This window comes from Poecilia reticulata, chromosome 8 (assembly GCF_904066995.2).
Source record: "Poecilia reticulata chromosome 8, P_reticulata-male-v2, whole genome shotgun sequence".
NCBI lineage: Eukaryota > Metazoa > Chordata > Actinopteri > Cyprinodontiformes > Poeciliidae > Poecilia > Poecilia reticulata.
Window position 1 is genome coordinate 4,068,433 of NC_088837.1, and position 16,978 is coordinate 4,085,410.

General features: G+C 38.3%; 2 protein-coding genes across 3 annotated transcripts in view; one reads left to right on the forward strand and one right to left on the reverse strand.

Moving 5' to 3' along the window:
- Nucleotides 1-10,899, reverse strand: part of hdac5 (histone deacetylase 5) — a 122,659-nt gene extending 111,760 nt beyond the window's left edge. The window contains exons 1-2 of one of the 2 annotated variants that reach the window (XM_008414989.3): nt 10,602-10,899; nt 9,678-9,768 (exon numbers count right to left, since the gene is read on the reverse strand). The gene's annotated coding sequence lies outside the window, so the exon portion shown is untranslated. The remainder of the gene's footprint in view (nt 1-9,677; nt 9,769-10,601) is intronic. The other variant, XM_008414990.3, reaches the window with a different exon arrangement.
- Nucleotides 10,900-15,814: 4,915 nt separating this feature from the next.
- Nucleotides 15,815-16,978, forward strand: part of cyb561 (cytochrome b561) — a 45,680-nt gene continuing 44,516 nt past the window's right edge. Inside the window, exon 1 of the mRNA XM_008414991.3 lies at nt 15,815-15,974. The gene's annotated coding sequence lies outside the window, so the exon portion shown is untranslated. The remainder of the gene's footprint in view (nt 15,975-16,978) is intronic.

Sequence of the window (16,978 nt, forward strand, 5' to 3'; positions counted from 1 at the left end):
AGAGGGCCCTCTAGCCATTCATGGGTCATTGTTTACCCGGTGAAACAATGACTTTCACCGGGTAATTACTTGTTAAAAAAGATTGTATTGCAGTTTTGCAGTTTGGTGTTTAAGGATGACAATATATTTTACATCGCTATATTGAGCTACTCTCGCTTCTATAACGTTGTTGGGTAAAGCTAATTTCGGTTGTTTCTCAGCTAGAATTATGTGCAAACACAAGTGCCTTTTAGCTCAGTTTTGATAATATTTTTCACCCAGAAAATGCAGATGGCTATATTCTGGTCTTTCTTATTTATATAATGTCACCAACTGTGCGTGATGCATTTTGTGTGCAGAGGAACAAACATTATCCACATTTTGACTGATCTGAATCTCACATCGAGTCCTGGTTCCCCTACTGTCTGCCTGTTTGCCACTCCTCCAAGCCAGTTTCCAACTGCCCAAAAGAAGCATTTCCTTGATGAATATCTGGATTTCAAGCAAGTGTTCAGTACATCCAAAGCTCTCTCTCTGCTTCCCCATTGATTGTATGACTGTGCCATAGATCTTCTCCATGGTGTCCTGTTGCCATCCAGTCGTCTCTTAAATCTGTCCTATACAAAATATGAGACCATGAAAAAGTACATCCATTAATCTATGAATACAGGTATTATCTACTACTTATCTTCACTTCTGGGAGCAGGCTTCCTTTTGTTGGTAAAAATTGGGTTCCTTGAGAACTGTGTTGATCACAGGGAGCTCAACCAGATAACAATTAAAAATAAACCCCTCTTACTTCATCTTCTCTCCTTTTGAACCGGTCCATGATGCCACCATCTTCTCCAAGGTCAATCTACACAACGCCTATCATTTAGTGCACATATGTCAGGGAGCTGAGTGGAAGACTGCCTTTCAGACCCCACTGTGTGAAATGCACCTGTAGTTTTTCCAAATCTCATTAACGATGTCCTCTGTGACTTTCTCTATCAGTTTGTTTTTGTTTACCTTGATGACATTTTGATCTTCTAGAAACCACAAGAAATACCGCAGGAAACATGCCCACCTCGTCCTTTAATGCCTCTTGAAAAACAGATTATCTGAAAGCAGAAAAATGTGAGTTCCACAAACTATCTTTTTGGGCTAAATTTGTGAGAGCAAACAGGCATGCACAAACAAAAGCTTTTCAGGACTGGCTGGATTGGCCCATTTCCAACAACCATAAACAATTGCAATGTTTTCTAGGATTTGCTAAGTTCTACCACCGTTTAATTAGGAACTACAGCCAAACAGAAGTGCCCCTTTCTTACATCTCTCACTTCAACCAAGATCACCTTCATCTGGACCCTGGATCCCAACAAAGCCTTCCTTGAACTCAAAAAGAGATTCTCCAAAGCGCCAGTCCTTGTTCAGCCTGACCCCCACCTTAGGTTTATTTTTGAGGTGGATGATTCTGACTTGGCGGTTGAAGCTGTGCTGTCACAAAGATCTCCTGTTTATAACTAAATAACTGATAACTTATGGTATATTGAACAAAAATATAAATGCCCCATGTTAAATATTGCCATGTAGCGTTAACAACTGTAAATGACCATTTACTGACATTTTATTGTACAAAAATAAGATTTCTCTTGATTTGTGTATAATTTTTAATCCAACTTGGTGTCACTGAGCATTCTCAGTGAGTTGTTTTTTTACTCAGTGCATGGGTGGGGCATGTCCAATGGGTGATCAGACAAAATGAACAGCTGGACAATCCTTGGACTGGGGACAATAAAAGGCCACCCCTAAATGTCAAATTTTGTCACAAGTCATAATGCCTCAGATGTTGCAAGTAATGCAGGAGTGTGACATTGGCAAGTTGGATGCAGGGATGTCCACCAGAGCAGTAGCTGCATGGCCCAATGTCCATTATTGGACTTATAGGCCATTTAAGAGTTTATCTTCAACAGACTGGCATGACTGCAAATTGTTCAGTGTACATCCTTGTGCTTTTTTTCTCACCGTCTTTCTCTCACAGAAAGCAAAGTGATTGTTAACTTCTCTTAAGACTCCGAGGATAAAACCCTGCTCTTGTCCTTCCACCCATCTGTTCTGTTGGAGTTGTCACATGGGAAATCACAGGTATCATCACTGAAGCTCAACAGAATGAACCTGATCCTGGTACTGGCCTCCCTAACAAGATCTACTTACCCTCCTGCATCTGTGCCCGAGTCATTCATCGGGTTCACTCGGTAAAATTCTCCTTCCATCCTGAAATCAGCCAAGCCATCGCCCTCACCAACTGGAAGTTCTGGTGGTCATCCATACATAAAGATGACAAAGAATATGTCCCTTGCTTGTCACATCTGCGACCGCAATAAAACCGGCAATCAACCATTTTCTGGACTCCTTAAACCTCTCTCCATTCCCAAACAACCTTGGTCTCATATTACCATTTTGACTTTGTTACTGGATTACCACCATTCAAAGGTATGATCACCAGTCTGACCAACACTGATTCAATCAATCAATCAATCAATCAATCAATCAATCAATCAATCAATCAATCAATCAATCAATCAATCAATCAATCAATCAATCATTCAATCCTCTTTATTTAGACACAATTATGGCCCATAAACAGACCAAACAAGAACAATAAAAAGAAGAAAAATAAAAAATATATAATGAAATAATCAATCACTGACATATAAATTAATGCGCCAGTGATTCCACAAACTGGAGAAGAATCTCACTGAGCTTTGAATAGGATTGGTCAAAGTCTGAATGATGCTGTTTGCAGAGTCTGTTAATTTACACATATATCTGTGCATAATGTTTCGAAGGTTGGTACATTGGCACTCACAAACATCTGACTGGCACTACTCCATCGCGGCACCCTAAGCAGCATCCTCATGCCATCATTATAAGCGACCTGAAATGTATTCATACTGCTTTTCCTTTAACCCCGCCACAGGTGGGCTGTATACATTGGAGTACAGTATGCTTTAAAAAGTGCAATTTTGACAGATGCTGAGCACATGGAGAACTTCCAAAGAAGAATATTAGCTTGTACATATTGAGTACAACGCTGCCCGTAAATGTCTTTATCATCAGACAGGTCAGCGGTGATGTAATGTCCCTAATATTTGACCTCATCAGTGACCTGGAGGATGCTGCCAGACAGGGTGAAGTCAGGAAAAGATAATTTACTGTCTTCTTTGTCTTGACAATCATGCTGTTGCTCTTTTTTGCATTGTATTTAATGTCATGCTGTAACCCATACTGAGAGCATACCTCCTGTTGTCCTCATTTTCTGTGTATAGGGAAAACACATTCAAATCTCGGTCATTTTGACCCGAGGACAACAGGAGGGTGAACAGTTGCTGCAGACCAGCACTATATGGACAGAATATCATAAGATCGTCAGCGTACATCAGGTGGTTGATTACCAACCCAACAGCCAGTCCTACATTGATTCAGCAGCTTAGATAAATCATCCATATACAGGTTAAAAAGGCAAGGAGATAAAATGCTGCCTTGTCACACACCATTACCCACATAAAAAGAAGATGATGTAGAATTTCCCCATTTTACAGACATATTCTGGTGAGCATACCAATGCACTATTATTCTTAATAAATATTTTGGAACTCCTCTCTCATGCAATTTATGAAACAATTTGTCATGATTAACATGATAAAATGCTTTTGAAGCATCTATAAAACATAAAAACTGTGGTATTATGTCTCTTGTATAAATCTCAAATTTCCTTAAGAGCAAAAATGCACATATCGGTGCCAAGATTGTTTTTCCAAAGCCTGCCAAATTGTTCCCTTCTGAAAATCTTCCACTGCCTTCAAACTGCTCAACTCCTGGTCAAACATGTTCCATCTCCGCAGCATTCTCTAAGACATACTGTCCGATCATGGCCCCCAGTTCATCTCTCAAGCCTGGAAACAGCTCTGCAAAGCCTTCAACACCAAGGGCAGTCTTGCTTCCAGTTTCCATCCGCAACTCAATGGTCAAACTGAACACATGAGCCAAGAATTAGAATCCACCTTGCGTTGCCTCACCGCCACAAGTCCTTATGACTGGGTTGATTATCAACCACTGGTTTTTCCCAGTTTGAAGTCTCCGTAGGTTACCAGTCTCCTCTGTTCCCTTCTGATGAGCAAGAAATTTCAGTCACTTCTGTACTCCACCTGGTGGCGACTGTTGATGGGGTTGATGTAAGGAATTTGATTTGTGATGTCCTTGTGTGGTGTTAGGTTTATCAGAAACCACTTGAGGATGTCATGGAGCACCTAGGCTCATTTAATGTCCAGCAGGTGTGCTCCGGCATGTGCATTCCATCAAGATTATCAGCAGATTGGATAAGAAGAGCTGGATCCCAGACATTCGACACCTGAGTGTTAGCCCTATGTGGTTTCTATGCTCACCTGGGTTACATGCCTAAGCTCTCCTGGATTCCCTCGCTCATACCTTCAAACAAACATAGCTTTTTCGCCCATCTGAATGTTGAATGAATTGTGTGTGTTCCTGCTGTGGGCTGAACACACACACACTACACAATCACACCTGATATACCTACGATTTTTTATCGTCGTGTGGTTTCTCAGGTTTTGAAAATCGGCAGACAATTTTAAAATCTTGCTGTGTGAACCAGACATAAACAGCATTCCACATTCTTAAATGTCAACTAAAAATCCAAATAGTATTTGACTGAACAAATAAAAAGCTAACCCCAAAACGCTGATATTTAAAGTTTGCAAGCACAGGGACAGTGTTGCTGACTTTTTTTTTTTTTATCCCAATATCAAAGCATTTCAAAATTCTCTATAATTATACCAGTCACAGTATGTTGGAGTAACTTTGGTTAATGAAGTGGCATTGCTTGTTTTGGGGAGTTATTCCTTCTGGTTTTGGATGTTGTGCAGCTTGAAGAATTTTTGTTTCTACTTTTACTTTGAGACAGTTATGTTGTGTGAATGTGACAACAAAGATGTTTTGCAAACAGAAGCAGCTGATAGGCTTATCAAAAGCTCAAATAATACCTAAACTTTGACTCTAATTTTCAGAGGAATTGAAAAGGAGACTTCATGGATAGCTGGACAAAAGAAAAGAGAGAGGACAATGCCATTATGGTCATCAATCATAATGGGCAAAGAACATATCGTGACTCCACCTCTCTGCTCAGTTACTGACCCAGAAGGCCATACAGATTTATAAAGGAGCGGCAAAAGCACTGCTTTTGGTGAAGAGATGATTACCCAAATACCGTCTTTGGAGGTAGTTAGATGATATGAGACATTTTATATCCCGGTAGGGTAAATGAAGTATTTTGTACTGAAAAATGCACTTCTTACACTGGCTTCAGAACAAAGAAGATTTTGGTTAAGATGCATAAATTGTGCCATCAAACTTCCTGCTCTTCAAAACGCTTTAATCCAGTTGAAGGTTACATGTGTACAGAATTGCATCAAAAATGATTCCTACCTGTAACAAAGATGTTGCAGTGATGATGCTACCAGATTTTTAAGAATTCAAATATTGTGACAATTACAGTTGTCTTTGAAGATTTATTTGTATTCACCAAATAGCCATCAATCATGAGCAGCCTAGCAGCTAACTGTACCAAAAGATCTGACAATATCTGACAAATCTGCAATAATGCAGATATATATATATATATATATATATATATATATATATATATATATATATATATATAGGGTTTATGCCTTACTTAGTTCAATGACAAATTGTTCTCTAAAGTGTTGATGTGCACAACTAGGTGCTTTGGCTGGGACATAAATTTCTTCGTCACATCATTTAATAAAGGTCAGTACAGTAGTTAAATTTTGTTAACCTTTGTTATCCGCTACTTGCGAAAACACAAGAAATGCTGTCATTGCTGAGTACATCATACCAAATGCTAAGAAGACAAACAGTTATACATCTGTTCATTTATATAGCAGATAATGGCCAATGAAAGAGTAAACTTTTGATAATATCTCTTGTCATATGCCATTGTTCATTCCACTAGTATTATCTTTAAGTCTGAAATTTATTTACGGATGATCCCACTGAGACACAGGTTCATTCTGAAGTAATACCAGTAATAGGGTTTAGCAGACACAAAAATATGGGTTGATACCAATATTAACATTATTGTTATGGCGACTTCCTGGTATTTAATGAAATCATATATATTTATGACGTCATAAAATGACCACACCATTGACATATTGCTTCTCTGCTACAGTTAAACACAACCCTAAAAGCTGCCGTGTGTACGTTTTGTAAAAAAACTTTTTTTTTACACATTTGTTAAAACATATATGTTGTAAGACAGTATAAGACACTGTCCTCTGCATCCTCCCAGTGCTACTATTGTCAACTGAAGAAAAGCACCACTCCTGGTCAGAAACAGCTAATCAGAACCAGGAGAAGGGTCTTAGCAGTGTCAATCAACCTCATGTACGTACTGCTCCATGTGCTGATGGTGGAGAAACAACTTACTGTTACAGTGGATGACAGTGCTTATCCACTGTCATCAGTGTCCAGGCTAACTAGTTTGAACATTCACAACAAAATCAGCTGTTGTGTAGCAGAGAGCAAGAGTGAGGCTGTGAGCAGCGCGTACACAGCCATAATTGGTTGTTTCTGACAAGGAGCAGTGCATTTCTGTAGTTAGTTCTGGAAGCACTGGGAAAAGACAGAAGAGCTCAATTTTCTTTCACAGAATATCTTTACAGATTATCTGTCAAAAAATCTGTCAAGACAGTGACAGTTTTAACAAATATGTGAAAAACATATATTTTTTATAATAGTTACATTCCCCAGCTTTAATCTTGTGGTACATTATTATTGTCGTCTCTTTATTAAACAAATTAACACATGACCAACCCTTTCCTCCTCCAGAAACACAAAACAATAACAAGATGGAAATCAACATTGATTGTTAATATGGACCCAGTTTTACTAACTGGAAACATACTGATATGTTAAAAAATTACTAAAATTGGCAGTCACCAATGTTGATGCTGATATATCAGACATCACTAACTACCTAGCAAACTAATAAAATCATGTATTTGCAATACTATTACTCAATATTCAATTAAATTTTGTTTACATTGTGCCAATTCACAACAAATGTCATCACACGGAATTTTACAAAAACATAATTTCAGTCCACACATACATATATTCTAATTCAGCCTAGCTGTCACACAGTAGGAAGGGTAAAAGCACATGTGGGATCAGTGTGAGCCCCACTGGGACGTGCATGGGGTAAACTTGTGGGGTCTAAAGGTTTGTGTCTTTTAAGATGAAAGGAGGGTAAAACAGTCAGACCAGGAAAAGAAAAATGTAATCTGCAAAGTATGTGGAAGAGAGGAAAAACAAGCAATTTGTTTTACCACCTTAAACAAAGTATGGACTTGAATACCAGAAATTCCAAGCGACACTGCTGACTACAAGTTCCAGTCACAACACTGGGAAGAAAAGGTGTGATAGCTTTAAAGTTATTGTATATTTTTTACTTATTTATTTAAGTTTGATTTAACCAGGTAGTTATCATTGAGATTAAGTTGCTGCCTGTCATTGCCAATGTTTGTTTTTTTTTTGCATTTAGAAATGCAAAAAAAAAAAAAGCTGGAAAGTGTATTTTCTGCAGCACTCTGTTCAAGTTCTCCTTGTCTTCAGACAAAGAACTGCACAAGTCATGATGAACAAACCAAACAAGCCATTGAATGCTTCAGGTAAAAAGAGGTTCAGTTTGATATTTTTACTAATGATGGGAATAAAAGTTTAATGTACAGATAGATGTTGATGATGTGTAACATTTTGTTTTAAAATGTCATGTTTTATGTTAGATGGTATAAAAAGTGGTGTTAAATAATTATGAGAAAAAAAACCTGTGAACCACTGGAGATAAGCACCAGCACATCTCACAACCCCACTAGGTTTAAGCATGTCTTGATCGGATCGATGGAGGTTAAAAAGTTTGGTAGCACTTTATTTGACGGGATATCCATACGACTGACATGACACTGTCATAAATATGACATAACATTTGTCATGAACATGAAGGAGTCTTTATGAATGTCTTTGACTGTTGTCATGAACTGCCAACTTTTTATATGACACTTTAATGCAAAGTTGGCACTTTTAATGGACTTTCAATGCAACTTTTAGAGCAACTTTGCATTAAAAGTGTCATTATTTACCGAATGTCACTTCATGACAACAGTCATAAACATTCATAAAGACTCCTTCATATTCCTGACAGATGTTATGTCATATTTATGACAGTGTCATGTCAGTCTTATGTACACCCTGTCAAATAAAGTGTTACCAAAAGTTTCTATCTAGGGACCTGCTCTCTGCGGGGAGAGAAGAATTAGTATGATTAAATCAAAAACAAAGATTGTAGAAAAAAATACAAGAACTAGCATACCAAGAAATATGGAAAAACCAACAAGAAATAATCAAGACTGAAATGAAATCAAACTAAAAGCCCAAACACCAGTGGGCCATAACAGAAGGACAGTAAAAGTCTGTCCACAGGGCTAAATATGTTATCTTCAGCAGAGTTTCTCCACAAATTTCCTGGCTTACCAAATATTACATCAAAACTGTCCTTTGCCATTCCAATATTGTACACATTTGTGTCCAAATATGATTACAATTCAATGTATTGTGTAGCTGAAGTACAATAACAGATATTTTATCTTGATAGTTCTTTGCCATTGCAACACAGTGATAGTACAATAGGTAGAAAATATGCTACAGGGGTAGCTTAGGAAGTCTTTTGCTCAATTGAAGCTAATTTAACTTTAGAATTGTTGTCCTTCACGAAGGTGAACCAGGTTTTAAATCTTTTTGCAGTCACTGATAGATTTTCTTTTAGAATTGTCCTCTGTGCCTAGCATGTTGCTGCTACTATTATGTTTCATCTTGGTGATGGAGTGTTTAGGTTGATGTTCAGGATTTACACTGAGACTGATTTACACAGTGGTGGACTCTAGCTATCCACTACGTGACCTCTGAATACTGTTGATGGCATTGAATTTTAAATAGGGGTATTAAAGTAAAACTATGTATCATATGGTTCCATATCACATTATGTATTACTATGTCTGGGTTTATTACTTGTCCCATTAAAATACTGTATATTCAATTTTGAATATATATATTCACAGATATGTGAATATATATATTGTGTACATGTGTACATCAGGGGCAGATATTTTTGTAAGGGATTTAATACAAAGCACAGTCAATTAAATGAATTTGGACATTTCAATTTTTTTATATATCAGAATTAGCTTTATTGGCCAATAAAGCTAATTACACACTCAAAGCACACAAACATTAAATGGAACTATATAAGCTTTAGAGGAAATAAAAGACAGAAACAATATGCGCATATTTGTACATATTACATCATTATGAAAAGAATAATAGATATTATTTTTCTGTTTTATCCACAATTTCCTCTCTTTTTCTACATTCACTCCAACCCATTAATTTTATTTTTAAGCAGTTATGAGGCACTGTGATAAAACACAAAATTGCTGTTGTTAAAGTTAGTCAGTGAGTTGTTGCTAGTTTACCAATGAATGCTAAATAATTATATCATTATTATAACAAATAATAATAAAGTATTAACTATGTAATGTAATGAGTCAGCTGATGCCACCAACCTTGCTTAGCTGGCTGTGAGAGGTTGAGTGAAGAATGCCCTTCCTTGGCCTACATCCCCCAGAATGCAGTGTGGGTCTGGATCACAGTTCACTGAAATTAGAACATTCTATTGGACATATTTTCTAGTTATATTGATCACGTGTCTATTGCAATATACATTATCAATTTATTAACAATGGTTTCAGAAATTGGGATTTCTATCTTTAGAGCCCTGCGACAGACTGGCGACCTGTCCAGGGTGACCCGCCTCTCGCCCAGAACATTAGCTGGAGATGGGCACCAGCACCTCCTGACCCACTGAGGGACAAGGGTGTAAAGAAAATGGATGGATGGATGAATCTTTAGAGTCAGTGAAACAACCTGGAAACAGGCTTTAAGTATAGTATTAAAACCTTGTGCTTCTGTGTTAGATTCTTAGGCACCTCATTCATACATGCATGTGTAACCTGCACTGCATGTATGAGCCACCAGAACATTCTGCACATCCTACTGGGAGACAATGTGTTAGTGACTAGAGACTGTGATCGATTACATGTTGGCTTATAATCAGCTCTAAGCCATCAAAAGAGTTCATTGCTGCCATCTGTTTAGCTTCTACTGTAGATTCTGGTGGTTAACCTTTGGCTGTCAGTTGTTAGATGTATTATAGTTAGCTGGTAAGTTCCCAGAGCGTGTTGCAACAGCAAACACCTGTACTGTTACCTGGTTAATAGCTGGTTAGTTACTAGATCTGCCAAGTAAAAGCTTCTGTCCTTTAGCTAGCTGTAGCATTTCTGTGCACGCCAACACATTTAGTCTGTAGTCGCAGCCAAAAATGTCATTGCTTCCAACAGTAGTCAGAACAAACATTTAACTAGCGAACCATATCGTTGAACGGCCACACGCATTCACGCTTCCACTCCCTCTTGGAGACGGAACAGTACCGTGAGTTTCGGCGGAGCTCAGGTCGCTTCCTATCGGATGCGGTGACCGCCGAGGTTCGGTGCGCGTCCCCCAGCCCCCCAACTCCCTTCGCCACCGCAGAATCCTGTGTTCCTTAAGGTGGCCACGGAAAGGTGTAAAGCTAGCTGGCAGGATGCGTTTAACCTCCTACCATTTCACCTCCTCCATATTTACAGTCTTCGTTCGTTCTGCCTCGCGCTCTCCCCCACCAACAACAACATTATTGACGTCCACCCCCTGCCACGTGACCAGCCTGCTGGGGCTAAAAATAGACTCGGTGCAAACTAGTGGAGGAAGACAGACAGACAGACAGAGACAGACAGACAGACAGACAGAGACAGACAGACAGACAGACAGACGAGGCAGAGACAGACAGACAGACAGACAGACAGACGAGGCAGAGACAGACAGACAGACAGACAGACAGACAGACGAGGCAGAGACAGACAGACAGACAGACGAGGCAGAGACAGACAGACAGACAGACAGACAGACAGACAGAGGCGGATTTAGTCAGATAGTGGCTCGAATCACAACAGAGGCATGTGACTGACCAACTCCATAGTAATTCAATATTTTCAGCATTTTTGTCTCAGATCTACTCAATTCATTGTTGCTTATTGCTGGAAGCACAGCTTTGCATCTACATTTTATTTTCTGAAGATCCATTTCTGCTCTTGTCTCAAAGCATTGAGATCCATCCATCCATTTTCTTACACCCTTGTCCCTATCGGGGTCCGGAGGGGGGCTGGTGCCCATCTCCAGCGAGACAGCATTGAGGTCCATAGCTGCTAACTTTTTCACATTGACATTTTTTTAAACTGTTACTGTCGTGATTGTAACAGTAACCTTCTCCCAGTGGTCCCAGTATTAACTGTTGAAATCAGAGCCAGGAGACTCTAAGTGCAGTAAATGTAGCTTGTGTTTGCTTTCACATCATCCATCTTGCTCTCTGCATCTTCTCAACAGTAGAACCTGCTCTGAATGCTCAGGGTGGTTAACATGGCCACCCACTGATGACGGTGGATAAAGTTTTCCTGTAATGATAAGCTGTCACCAGTAGCACCATGACTACGGCTATAAGCTTGATTGAAAGAGCTCAGACTGATTAGTTGTTTCTGACTGGGAGGGATTTATTTCTACAGATTGCAGTAGTATCTCAGGGAGGAGTTTGAGGAGCTTGACTTTTATTTATTTATTTACAGATTATTGTATCATACCACACTATATCTCTATGTCATGACACAGTGACAGTTTTAATATGTATGCACTCTAAAATTTGACAAGTTGAGCTCACTTGAAAAAATATTGGAAACCGATTGCCTTGGAATCAGCAACAAAGCACTTTGTATTGCCTTGTTGCTGAAAATGAGCTATATAAAAAAAATACCTTCACCTTTACCTTGAAAAAAATCAAAGTAACTATAAGTTTTACATTTTGTTTACTTGTCACATACCTGCTCAGTGTACTTGAGACCTTGTTGAATGAACTTAATTATCTGAAGATAATTTAGTTGAGCAATTTAGCTTAGTGAAGGGAGGAAGTGATGTCACAGGTCATGGACACAGAAGTCAAATAAATAAAATGTAAAAAACTTATATACTCTCTCTCTTTATATATATATATATATATATATATATATATATATATATATATATATATATATATATATATATAAAGAGAGAGAGAGAGAGACTCATCTGTCATCATGGAAAAATAATATATAATGATAAGATAAATTGTATTGCTATTTTCACCCTGTGATTTGTACTATGAAGTATTTATTTTTCATTTACCTTTACCAATTTTAAGTATTTTTTCTTCAAAATCGCTGAATTTTCAACAGCAGAACTGAAAGGTTTGCTTCGTTCTTCTCAGGATTTGTGGATGTCCTGCTAAACGGCCTTTTCTGCTTTCTTTGCCTCCTTTTCTCCACTTGTGTCGAAGATACACTTGACTTTGGATGAACTGATATTTTTGTACTGAGCGGCGCATGGACTTCATTAATAAGCTAAGACGGCAATCATTTTTTAAGATTTATTAATTTGCTTAGTTTATTAATGAAATGTGCGTTTTGTGAACTACAGTTTCGGAGCCACTAACGGGACATGGAGAAAGAAAAAAAAAGGAAAAAAATCCCGACTTATTATCTCGAGATCCCGCGACATTTTTGAAAAATCGCGAGTTACTTTTTTTGGGGGAAAGGCTTGTTTTTATGCGGTAAACGTGATGAAGTGTGTCTACATTGATTATGGAGGACGACTTATATCATTTTCTGCGGTCCAGAGATGAGGAGGATATCATGCACATGCAAAGAGACAAGCAAATAAATAAATAAATAAATCTGGCAACAGGTGGACATACAGCAAAGTGGACATAGCAACAAACCAAGAGAGGATAAAACTAATCAAAGGAAACTAAATGGAAATGAATGAAGAAACTAAAGTAAATACAGAGGAATAAACTGGTATGGCAAGACCTTTTGTGCAATAATTAATACAGAGAACTGTATGGCAAGAATAAACAGACACTATTTCCAGATAAAAGGTAAAATAATATTGTGTGTGTATAGTGTCATGGGCAGGGGCGCAACTACACATTATTCAGGTGGATGCGAAAACATAAATCGCCCCCCCCCCACGAAGGAGCGTAGAAACATACGCTCGCCTCCCCCCCTAACCCCCCTCCTCCAGACGCCGATACGTTTAGGGCAAAACTCGCTACATTTACCCCGTTATGTGCGCGAGGTGAAGGAGCGTAAGGCGCTGAAGTGTCCGGAAAACATAATCGGTGCGCCGATTCAAAACATCTACAATAATGATAGTAACATTAATAATAAAATAATTGTCAGTGCAAAGTAGCCTACAAATTTTTTGGTGGGGGGCGGTGAGGGACCTGGATAAGGGCTAGGGGGGCGCTGGCCCAAAAAAGGTTGAGAAACACTGGGATAGACCCCTCAGACCTTCTGGTTCTGGTTCTGCTCTGCATCCCCAGAACCAGAACCAAACGAGGAGAAGCAGCATTCAGCTTCTATGCACCTCAAATCTGGAACAAACTTCCAGATAACTGTAAAACAACTGAAACACTGGGTGCCTTTAAAAATCAACTTAAAACCCTCCTGTTTAGAGTTGCTTATGGCTAAATTAGGATTAGAGTGCCGGTTTTGATGTCTTTGATGTTTTTATCTTTACTTTTTATTTCCTTATTCTCACTATTTATGTTTTAATGAAGGTTTTAAGGTGAGTACCCTTGTTAGATGGCGTTCTAACTAAAACTCTGTTTTAATGTTTTTATCTTTTTTTAATTTTTTTTATTTGTTTTAACCTTTTTCAAAATCCTTTTCTCTTTCTCACTGTTTATTCCTTTTTTATTTTAATTATGTAAAGCACTTTGAAATGCCTTGCCGCTGAAATGTGCTATACAAATAAAATTTGAAAAATTTTTGAAAAAAAAAACATAGTGTCTGTAGCTAAGAGGATTTTTTTTATCGTTCTTTCAGAAAAACTGTAGTTTACCGTTCTTTCCAAAGAACGGTAAACTACTGGCAGCTAAAGACGCCAGAAGTTGACCGTTCTTTTACAGTATCTATACCGTACTTGCATGGACGGTCGGGATTTATTACGGTACAGTTACTGTACATTTACAGTAAACTTCTGGCGTCCAAAGCTGCCAGTATTTGACTGTAAATTTACAGTATTATTTCTTAGCGTGTAGGCATGCAAACTGTTTTTACAAACATTTGTGAAACAATGGGTCGCTCTGAAAAGCTCAGTGAATTCCAACGTGGAACTGTGATAGGATGAAACCTGTGGAACAAATCCAGTTGTGAAATTTCCTCCTGTGGGTTTGTTTTTCAGGAGCTTGGCTTGGCCCCTTAGTGCCAGTGAAAGGAACTCTGAATGTTTCAGCATACCAAGACATCTTGGACGATTCCATGCTTCCAACTTTGTGGGAACAGTTTGGAGCTGGCCACTTCCTCTTCCAACATGACTGCACCAGAGCACATAGCAAGATCCATAAAGACATGGATGGCAGAGTCTGGTGTGGATGAACTTTTCTGGCCTGCACAGAATCTTGACCTCAACCCACTAGAACACCTTTGAGATAAATTAGAGCAGAGACTGAGAGCCAGGCCTTCTCTTTCCAACAATCAGTATGTGACCTCACAAATAAGCTTCAGGAAAAATGGTCAAAAATCCACATCAACACACTTCTAAACCAGTGTTTCCCAACCCTGGTCCTCAAGGCTCACTGCCCTGCATGTTTCAGGTATTTTCTTGCTTCAGTCCAGCTGATTTCAATCGATGACTGATTAACAGCTGTTTGCTGAACTGCAATCAGTTGAATTAGACACATTAAAGCAGGGAAACCTCTACAACATGTAGGACAGTGAGCCTGGAGGACCAGGGTTGGGAAACACTGTCTAACCTTGTGGACAGCCTTCCCAGAAGTGTTAAAACTGTTCTAGCTGCAAAGGGTCAAACAACGTCATGTTGAACCCTAAGGATTAGGAATGGGGTGTCAATCAAGACAGCTGAAAACTTTTGGCAATACAGTATAGTATATGTAAAAGATGCTAGTTCAATTACAATATTGGTATTATTCACATTAATAATTGATGATGAAAATCTTAATTTGCACTAATAAAAAATCATTAAACATACAAGAGATGGTTATGATTTAGCTAATGTGTTTTTTTTCAAGGTTGAAAAGCCTGTTTCTATAATTCATTGTTACGTTATCTTTGAGAGATGCCTGTTTCATTTTCTTTCAGAGAAATAAGCTTCTTCATTGAATGTGAATCATTTATTCTAGATCTGCCTGGTTTAACAGTCGGGCTGTGGGGACCCAGACAGACAGGCTCACCTAAGACTACATTCGTTAAAAAATGGCTAAGTGCTGGAACCAATACCAGTGCTTAAGTATATTATGATTGAGCACAGTTTGCTCTTCTTCTCTTTCTCCACCTTCTCCCCGGTTCTCTTTATTGCCAGGGAAACAAACCTCTCTGCACCCAGGATGTGAGGCATCAATAACACCCTCCTTCCCTCCCCCCACTCATCCTGACGTTTCACTCACCCTCTTAACGTAGTGATGGCGTTTCACTTATTATTTTATCTATGAATTTGTGAATATTATTATTTCTGTAATTGACACGTATTTTGCAACTGAGAGGTATAGAAACCGGATGTCACTTTCATCTCCCTTAGCATGAAATTCGTCTTATGGTGACGTGTTTGAGTGACGTCACGCCTCAGGTCCCAGACTCTCCACCTCACTGAGGAACAGAGCAGCAGGAACACGGAGCTCCGGTCAGGATTGGGATTTGACTTCCTTAACGTATCAAAGCGGAGTAAGTCTTGTCGTTCTTAAGTCAAACTATATAGTGCTTCTTTATTTGGCATTTAATTATGGCTTTTAATGGAAGTGATTGACGTAATACTAAATATAAATATAAGACACTCTGCTGATGGCAGGTAACAGGTGACAGCTCAACAGTATCCTGTGTGTTGATGCCATTTCCCTCTAACGCGGATTTTGTTCCTGTTTCTGGGCTACAACAGCCTAGAATCTCTAGACTAGACTCAAAAACACGTGTCGTTACTAAAGCATTTTTAATCGCCATAACAGACTCATAATTGTTTCATTCCTGCTTATTTCACGGCTTCGTGTAACAGTCAGCTGACACTTCCTGTTATGTATTTTCGACCTCTTCAGTTGGTAGAAAACAGGCTGATTCTCTGGGTATTGACTTTTACTCATAACCCGAAATAATACTGTTTTGAAATATTTTTTTAAATATCAAATATAACCCTGACAATTTAAAAAATAAATCGACAATCCAGTGGTGCTAATAACGAAAACACTATTTAATTGATGAAGAAGAACTCTCTAGTTATTATGAAATTAAATGAAATGACATCATTTACACAGCACTTTTCTGGACACTTAAAAATATGGAATAGGATTAGAACCACTGAAAAAATAATTCAGACTTTTTGTACTCTCAACAATTTGCACTTATTTTATATCTACACTGGTGAGTATTTGTGTTATTTCTAATACAAGAGGTTTAGTGTTTTCTTTTATATTAAGTAACTAATGTGCAACATGGGACTGTATTTGTTCTAAAAGTATGTTTTGAAAGTTGTCTTTCTAAAGGCCATGTTATTTGCATCATCGAGGAATTGGAATTAGAATTTGTTTGTCATTGTGCATATGTTCAATGAGATTTAAAGCTAGCTCCAAAACAGTCCAATGTAGGAAAACCTATACAAGATAAACATAAATACAATGATATTTACAATATTGAAACTGTAAAATAGATATACACACATACACATATAACCATCATAT